The following is a 9,695-nucleotide window of genomic DNA, read 5'->3' on the forward strand; positions in this document are numbered from 1 at the left end:
CAGAAGTTGTTAATAGGACCTCAAACACATGGTGAATCATAGCACTACAAAAGGCCAGTTTGTGCTTAAATGGGTGATATGAAGAAGCATGAACAATGTTAACTGTCTTGGTAGATTTCTTATAGCTGTCAAATACAATTTTACACCTGCTTGACGCAATATAGGGTCAATGAAACTAAGTTCATTACACTGATTTCCTGTTCCCTACGTAAATTTAATACAGAGTGATAGAAATTCAGAGAACCACTAAGTGATATGGAGTCATTCACATCGCCTTTTGATATGACTATCATGTTATCGACACACGCCCATAAAATGAAATGCTGCTAGCCACAATGTGGTACGATTCATAGAAACTGATATCTAAACGATTAATGAAACCTTCAGCTAGAAACCCAACGAGACAGATTCCCATAGTTAGGTCATCATCTTGTTGATATAGTTGACCTCTGGAACTGTAGTACTCAAGAAGAAATCTGAATATTATTATTTCTTTAATTTCGTAAGAGTTTGTGTCTTGTTCTTAGTGACTACTAACTGTTACTTAGTATGTTATACCATTATATTTTATAACCTCAAACTACAACTTAATAACGTGTTTAACTGTCATATGCTAAATTATTAAAATGCCTGCAATAACTTAACACTAAAACGATTCACTAGCTTTCATAAGCTGGATTTTAAATGGCACTTAAATGAGTTACATACATGGATTCTCGGAACCTGAATGCAACTGATTTACATGCCCTGCTACAAATTAACGTCCGGCTGCCGGTTTCATCTCGCAGATACTGAAGATTTCAATGAAATACCATGACTCTGTAGGGGAAACTATCAGCTGTTAAGGGAAAAATAATGTTTTATCTGGATACTAATTAGCTGTCTTAACATGTAATTTTATTTTTTGAATTTGAATGGTTTTGAAGTATTTTATTCCATGTCTAATTATCTTTTTATAGGTTTATGTTAACATTTTTTATCGTTTTATGAAATTTTGTGGATACTAACGCACCTACTTTGCATATAGGCACGTTCAGCTTGCCTCAAGTAATCAATGTGTTAGTTTCTATCTATCACATATGTTATATATGATTGTCGAGGTGAGAGCCTGTTGACTGCTATTAATTGCATGTACGAGAAACTGACGACTAATTTTTATTTTGGTTAAATCCTAAATGTATGTGAAAAATATTGCAGCAACACAATGTTTGTATCAAGTTTCTAAAATAGTATATACGGTGTAACTTACGTTGTTTTCATATCTAAATTATTCTGTAACTGTAAAAAACATATGTGCTCTTCTAGAGTAACATATTTAGTAGGTAGCTTACAGACATCCTAGGCCTAAATGAAACGAATGTGATCAAGCACTATTTTATGAGGAAAGAAGACAGAATGACACACGCAAAGTTTATATGAAGTGAAACAATGCTACTGTCAGACTGAAAACGTAACGCAAACAATGCCCATGTAAAGTGTTACAAGGTATCTCCACATCTAAAATATTTGTCGAAATACGTAAGGAGTATTGGCATTTCGATCTAAGGGTATATTATTGGTGGTAAATGGAACGAACTTTTATCACCTGCCGCGCAGGTTTAGCCGTGTGGTCGGGGGCGCTGCAGTCATGGGCTGTGCGGCTAGTCCCGGCGGAGGTTCGAGTCCTCCTTCGTGCATAGGTGTGTGTGTGTTTGTTGGGCTGTTCCATTTTTGAACAGGTGCTCTTAATTTCGCTGGGTGGGCGGTAATAGGAACAGGGATAGGTGGTATTAGGAACCCACTCTCAGACAATATCCTTTCACCGCTTTCTACAGTTTCCAAAATAACTCAATGTAGCACAGCCTTAGAAGTAATTTGGTAATTTAGGTTAAGTAGTGTGTAAGCTTAGGGACTGATGACCTTAGCGGTTAAGTCCCATAAAATTTCATACACATTTTTATCACCTAATGTTTTTAGAAATTGTTCATTAATGCTTCAGATTATCAACGGCCATTTTATGGGAAAGTCCAAGATGAATCATGTTCTACACAAGAAAAATTTAGTCGGTGATATTCACTGGCTAATATTATTTTTTATTACGTTTGATCTAGGCATATTGGAGATTACATACAAGAATGAACACTCAAGGAAGGCTGCAACATTTGCCAATTGGAATTATGTTCTCATGGCTATCTAAAACGTTTACTACATTACCTTTCGTTTCCATAAACAACTACATCAAAATCTAATCGAATCGCTCCAAAATAGGCGATGTAAACACACAACTTAGCCATGGACAAACGAACTGAGCAAACATCTTCTTGGGGGTGAGGGAGGCATTTTGATGATGTGTTTAATACGTTTTATCGCTGAAATTGCGTGTTTTCGTAATACACAAATATGAATTCACAAAACACAAAGTACTAAATGTAGATGCACAATATGGCCAAAGAAAATGACGGACAATGGTTGACACACATAGAGGAAAACTCTGTGTCTCAAAAATTTGCACCAAAACACAATTAAGGAAAGGTTTGGATATCTAAAATGCATGCAAAATACCTATCGTAGTACATACGCATAATTACAGATCTCTCGTTGTGAACGAAAATTCGTTCTTGTACGAAAATATTTTTTTTCCCAAAATACATAAGATTTCGTGTAGAAGACACACATGACTCTACTACTGCCTATCACTGCACTGTCTGCATTGTATATTATTTTGTTTTAGTTTTTAACTGCAACTTGGGATGGGGAAAGAAGAGAAAACGCGGATTCTCAATTGTGAAGAACATCCTATGTTTTAAGCTATCGAAGTTGTATAAAAATGGGAATCCCAAAGGAAGTACTAGCAAAGTGTGCAAAGTTCCTAGAGCAACTCTAATGTATAATCATACTGGAATGCATGCAGTTCCAAGACAGATGGCTCCCCTTGGTATACCGTGTAAAGGATATGAAGAATGATAAGTTAATCAGACTTGAAGAGTCAAAAGAATGGAATCGCTTTAAGCAGAAGTCAACTAATAGAAGCTGTTCACAAAGTAGTTGCAGAGTTGAAGTTGTATAGTCCATCTAAAGATGGAAAACCTGGCTAAAGGTCGATAGAATTCCTTTTGCAATGACACCCAGAAATTACACAAAGAATTGCAGAGACGACAACCACAACAAAATACAGTGTTACTGATAGGAAGCAAGCAGGAAGCATTTATGTTATGAGATCAAGGGCTTACAAAGGGTCTCATAAAATGAAGGCCAATGATGCTGTTACTGTTGGTACTGATGTTACTTCCAGGGCTTTTGGTAAAAGAAGTATAGAATTTACGAAAAAGTAAAAAATAATAATGTTCTTCTTTTTTGTGTAAATCAATAAACAATTTTTACAACACATATTGTTTTTATTTAAGTTTCACCTTACCATTCGAAAAAAAATACGCAAGGCTTGCAAATTACTTTAAACACAACGTACAGAGCCCACATGTCTTCGTAAAGGTAGCAACGATCTTTTCACAATTCTGCTGCAATATGACATGTATGTGTGCATTTGCTGTAGTTTTGATTGTTCAGCATGCTATTTCATGGAAGTGTCATTTAATACCCATTATGTAAGAGCACGACAGATCTTAGATCTTGAAGCTGCATGTCGGGCTGTCCAAAAAAAAAAAAAAAAAAAAAAAAAAAGAAAAGGGCACTCTGAGAGCGTCAAAGACGTTTGGAGTACCCAATCAACGATTAGAGAGCACATTGAAATATGTGCAAAAGGGGAGAATGAACTGGTGCAGTTGCAAGACAGAAACTCGGAAGGAAACCTGTGTTGAAACCTGAAGCTGAGAAAGAGCTGGTTGAGTACTATATAGGAATGGAAAGAAATCTCTTTGGTTTGACGCGAAATAATTTAAAGGAAGATAGCATTCCAACTTGCCTTAAGGAATAATCCGTCCCATCCCATTTCAAAAACTGGAAACATGGCAGGTCGAAAGAGGCTGAACTTGCTTATGAAAAGAAATTGTTCCCAGTTAACAATACAAACACCACAATCACAGTCAAGAGCTAGAATCTTAGGTTTCACTCAAAACAATGTGAGGTCATTTTTCTGTATTCTCAGAGCAGACCTTGATAAAATCAAGATCAACCCAGTTAGAACATTTAATGTTGACGATACTGGAATAACAACTGTCCAAAGCAAAAATGTGAAGGTGACTTGCACAAAAGGAAAATCGGAAGTCTACAAAATGTCATCATCAGAGAGAAGAAAGCTGAACACCATCATCACCTGAATGGCAGCTGCCGGCCAAGTATATTCCTCCAATGATAGTGTTCCCTAGAAGGAATCAGGACCTGAAGCTAATGAAAGGATCCCCTTCTGGAGCTATTCCAGGATTTCACCCATAAGACTGGATTCAGTGTGATTTGTTTTGTAAGTGGATGAAGCATTTTGCCTCTTCTGTAAAGCCTACTGCAGAAGACCCAGTTGTTTTAATCCTGGATGGACACTACTCACACACAAGGAACCTACACGCTATAAACTTTGTCAGAGAAAATCGCATCATAATGGTCTGCCTTCCACCTCATAGCACGCATACGATGCAACCACTGGATGTTGCCTTCATGAAGCCATTTAAAACCTTCTACAATTTCCAATAATGAGGGTGGAATTGTGAATCAATATGACGTCGCTGAACTAATGGGCAATGCATACATTAGAGCAGCAACCATGAGTAAAGCATTGAATGGTTTCCATGCTACTCGTATCTATCCGGATGACGAATCAGAATTTACTGAAGTTGATTTTATATTTGAAGCAAACGATAACAGACCACAGCCTATTTCTAAAGCTCATTGTGGGCCTCCCTTACTTGCAAGGTCTGACAGAGTAGATCTAGCCCGTAGGCCAATTTCACGCATCGTTGACAATGAAATTCGTCTGCTGGTGAAAATGAATCTCATTTCTCATCTTCTTCCATGTCATTCCATCCTTTAGTCTCGCCCAAAGACATAAAAGATGTACCAAAAATTCAACCATCATCTCACAAACGGAAGTGTGGGGAGAGCGTTGTGTTAACTAGTTCTCCTTGTAAGAAGAAGTTGAAAACCTTTTATGCTTCTAAAGGCACGGACAGGTCCAATGAGACTTCAACAAGCGGAGCAACACGAAAGAGAAATCCTACCACCAAGAGGAAAGTTAAAAGGAAGTAAAAAATCTCAAGTTCTTCTGACAGTGAGGCTGCTAGTGAACCTTCACTGGTAGACACCGATGACGATCAAGATCTGGATGTTGATGATGATTCTACAGATGCCACCTGTGCATTTTATAATAAGAAGTTTTCCGACGATTTTAGTGGAGGACAGTGGCTTATGTGCTCTTCGTGTTTCATCTGGAATCACATGTTTTGTGGTGCAGGTAGTGACGAGCGGAAAAAATACATATTTTCTTTCTGTCTACATAGCTAACTCTTAAATTTGTTTTACGTAATTCTGATGTAAATAATCCCATGTAACTGTGCAACTGCGTTATAGTTTTCCAATAAATTGCAAACAAAATGGTTCAAATGGCTCTGAGAACTATGGGACTTAACATCTATGGTCATCAGTCCCCTAGAACTTAGAACTACTTAAACCTAACTAACCTAAGGACAGCACACAACACCCAGCCATCACGAGGCAGAGAGAAAATCCCTGACCCCGCCGGGAATCGAACCCGGGAACCCGGGCGTGGGAAGCGAGAACGCTACCGCACGACCACGAGATGCGGGCAATTGCAAACAATTTGATTTGGCAATTACTTTTAACTTAAATGTTTTTTCAGAGCACCATGTTCAAATCCACTTCCTAAAGCTAAACAAATATGGGCTGTTCCATTTTTGAACAGGTGCTCTTAATTTCGCTGGGTGGGCGATAATAGGAACAGGGATAGGTGGTATTAGGAACCCAATCTCAGACAATATCCTTTCACCGCTTTCTACAGTTTCCAAAATAACTCAAAGCAGCACAGCTTTAGAAGTAATTTGGCCTATGGAAACCAAAGAAGGATAGTTTCTACTAATATTCATATAGTTTAAAACCTGATTTCACTGGCCGTGCGATTAAAGGCGCTGCAGTCTGGAACCGCAAGACCGCTACGGTCGCAGGTTCGAATCCTGCCTCGGGCATGGATGTTTGTGATGTCCTTAGGTTAGTTAGGTTTAACTAATTCTAAGTTCTAGGGGACTAATGACCTCAGCAGTTGAGTCCCATAGTGCCCAGAGCCATTTGAACCATTTTTGAACCTAATTTCACCAACCATGAGGTCAGGCCATATTTAGGGGCCTTACCCTAGAGAGACTGAACTAAGCTCATGAACTATCCGTACGTTATACTATTAGATCCAATAAGCAAGCTGTAATGTTGAAAATCTGGATGTGGAAATATTTAATATGAGGGTTGTTGTGCCTTGGCAAGATGTACTAGAGATATCGTACTTTAGTTATTGGTAAGTCAATATTAACCTGTAAGTTTTATCACAAGTCTCTTTTTTTAATGTTACAGAGCAACTAAGTTTTGCAAGTAGTGCCACATGTGTTTGGTACTCGAAATCTTACATCTTTGGAGAAAAAAATATATTCTGGCCCAAGATCGAATTTTTACTGAGAATTAGAGATCTGCAACTATGATTGTATATTACGATAAGAAACCTGTGTTTTGATAGTCAACACATACTAATGTAATACATTTTTTTTTGTGCACCGATTCTATTTTTTAGATACAGAATTTTCTCTCTGTGTGTGGAATTTTCATTGGCCATGTTGTATGATCGTATCTTGCATTTGCAGCATTATGTCGTTATGTCTGTGTATCTGTGCATGTGCAATCTAAGAGATACTGTGTATGTGCAATGTAAGAGATACAACGAATTTAAAGCTCCAGTCAAAAGATCTTCTTCCTCCTCTCCCTCAAAAGACGCTTCGTCAGTTCGTTTGTCTTTGGTTATGTTGTGTCCTTACATCTCATATTTTTGAGCGTTACCATTAGATTCTGGTATTATTTAGTAGTTGATTATGGAAAGGCAAGGAAATACAATCTGTAGAGCCGCATGCGGTAGCCGCGCGGTCTTAGGCGTCTTGTGATGGTCCACGCGGCTCGTTCCGTCGGACGTTCGAGTCCTCCTCGGGTATGAGTGTGTGTGTTGTCCTTAGCGTAACTTAGCTTAAGTTAGATTAAGTAGTGCGTAAGCTTAGGGACTGATGACCTCAGCAGTTTGGTCCCATAAGACCCTACCAAAAATTTCTAATTTTCAATTTGTAAACGTATTCTAGAGACTAGCCACCATAGTTTCAATCGGCATATGTCATAGCCTTTCTCGTAAGTTCATTTGTGTACATAACCTTGATTAGGCCTAGATCAAATGCAGGCAGGTGTACAAAACTTGAGGATGAAAGAAACTCCCTCGTAATGTTTCACTGCAAAGTAAATGTCTTTGATTAAAAGTATTATTTTTGTTTCCGTCATTGCGTTTTTCCTTCAGGTACCTCCTGCACTATAGTATAGCAGCTTTTTTTGTGTATGATCTTAGTATCATAGAGTTATATTACTTGGAAGTGACACATCATGCAATGTTAACAAAAATGTTAGGTGATAAAGGTGATAAAAGTTGGTTCTATGTATCACAAACAACAGAGCCTCAGATCGAAGTGCCAACACTCTTTACATACTTTGACAGATATTTTAGATGTGAATATATCATTGTAACCGTTGACATAAATATTGTGTGTGTGTGTGTGTGTGTGTGTGTGTGCGTGTGTGTGTGTGTGTGTGTATACCTGCATATGTCTGACAGTAGAATACTCCTTATTTTTACTCTTTATGTATTCTGATGTACAGTTTGAACATGAATACAACACTGTGACTGTAAACATACACTGTGTCTTTGTTTTTGAGTTATTGCTTGGTTAGTTTTGTTCCATTATGCCTAAGATGGAATGTCAGCTGCCTTCTTACCATGTTATTTTGACAGAGAAGATGTGTTCTGTACAGTCACATATTCATTTCTATATGGAAAACTGTATGTTTCATTCTTTACATACTTCACGCGTGAGAATAACATTGTGAGACTTGACATGAACCATGTGTTGGTGATATATTATTGGCTCTGAGCACTATGGGACTTAACATCTGAGGTCAGCAGTCCCCTAGAACTTAAGAACTACTTAAACCTAACTAACCTAAGGACATGACACACATCCATGCCCGAGGCAGGATTCGAACCTGCGACCGTTGTGGTCGCGCCTAGAACCACCCGGCCACACCGGCCGGCGATATATTATTCACACACATTTTAGACATGAAGTTACACCCTTTACCTATTAATGATTAATAACACAAATCATTCGGGTGTTTGCTCAGAAATTTTAAATACCCACTTTTACAGACGCGGGTGGGCAAAAATTTGGAAACATCAAAAACACAACACAATACCTAGGTACATACGGTCTAGGGACATCGTTGACATTCAGAATAGCTTCCTGTCCTCTGGGGAAAGACGTAACAAAAACCCTGTATGATTTTAAAGAAAATCTTAAAGCACCCTTACTGCAAAATAGTGGCAAGTTCAGTTAATGATGATGGAGGTGGATAGCTATCACAGACCTTCCTAAGTAGACCACAAAGACTCAATGTAGAGAGCTGGTGGCTTTGGTGGCCAGGGCTGATGGGACAATTATTCATCTTCGTGATCGAAAAACAAGTCTTGGACGATGCAATCTGCATGGACAAGGCAACCGTCGTCTAGGAACACATAATCACCATTGGAGAACGAACGTTGTACCATGGGATGCCCCTGATCAGCCAAAACGGACACATAATCCTTGACAGTAATGCAGCTTTGCAAACTACTCTTACGAGCCATGCAATAGTACGATATGACTGCCCAATTCAACAACGAACGCCCGGTGTTTTCGACTCGTGGTTCAAAAACCCGGCCAGAATTTGGAAATAGTGGATAAAAAACTCATCTAAGCAAATGACCGTCTTCCAATGCTCCATAGTCAAGGTTTTGTGCGACTTTAGCATCTGTCGTCCAGTTATCTTTTCGTCGCAGTCCTCTTCAACAACCGTCTGTCACGACTGAGCCGCGTCGGCTCGTATCGGTTTCTCTTCCGCGCAACTTCCTCGTCTTGGTTCCTCTTCTGGTCGTCTGGTGGCGCTGTCGCCGCACCGCGGCCGGTGGGCGGAATTTTCGCGGCGGGCGTGTCTCGTTTGGACAGCGCTGGGGGGAAGTTGGGGCTCTGAGCCGAAGGGGTCAGGAAGACGGTTGGCCGATTGTGCGGGAAGTGACCAAAGGCTCGGTTCCGCAAGACGCTGATTGCTATTCGTTTTCCGTCGAAAGTTTATCGTCGCCGCCGCCCATTGTGCTGGTATAGGAAAGTGACCTCTTGGCAACAACCTGTCAGTTGGCGATCCCCTTTCAACCTTTTCCCTTGCCTGTGATTTCATCGGGAACCACCGTTGGTTGGTCGGTCGGTCGTCTCAGCGATCGATGTGTATTGGCTCTTTTGGTCACTTCTCGGCTTCTAGGTTCTCTGAGCCACAGATTACCGTGACTGGTCTTGATATTGTTTGAGTTGCTTGCAGTATTGGTTGTTTTTGTTGTATCTGTGAAGGGGTCCAACTACACTCATGCTCATAAACTAAGGTGAAACGTGGTGAAACAAAGCTCTGATGGGCGGTTTGCGGGTTTAAATCAT

The sequence above is a fragment of the Schistocerca serialis genome, chromosome 2, assembly GCF_023864345.2.
Source record: "Schistocerca serialis cubense isolate TAMUIC-IGC-003099 chromosome 2, iqSchSeri2.2, whole genome shotgun sequence".
NCBI classification, from domain to species: Eukaryota; Metazoa; Arthropoda; class Insecta; order Orthoptera; family Acrididae; genus Schistocerca; species Schistocerca serialis.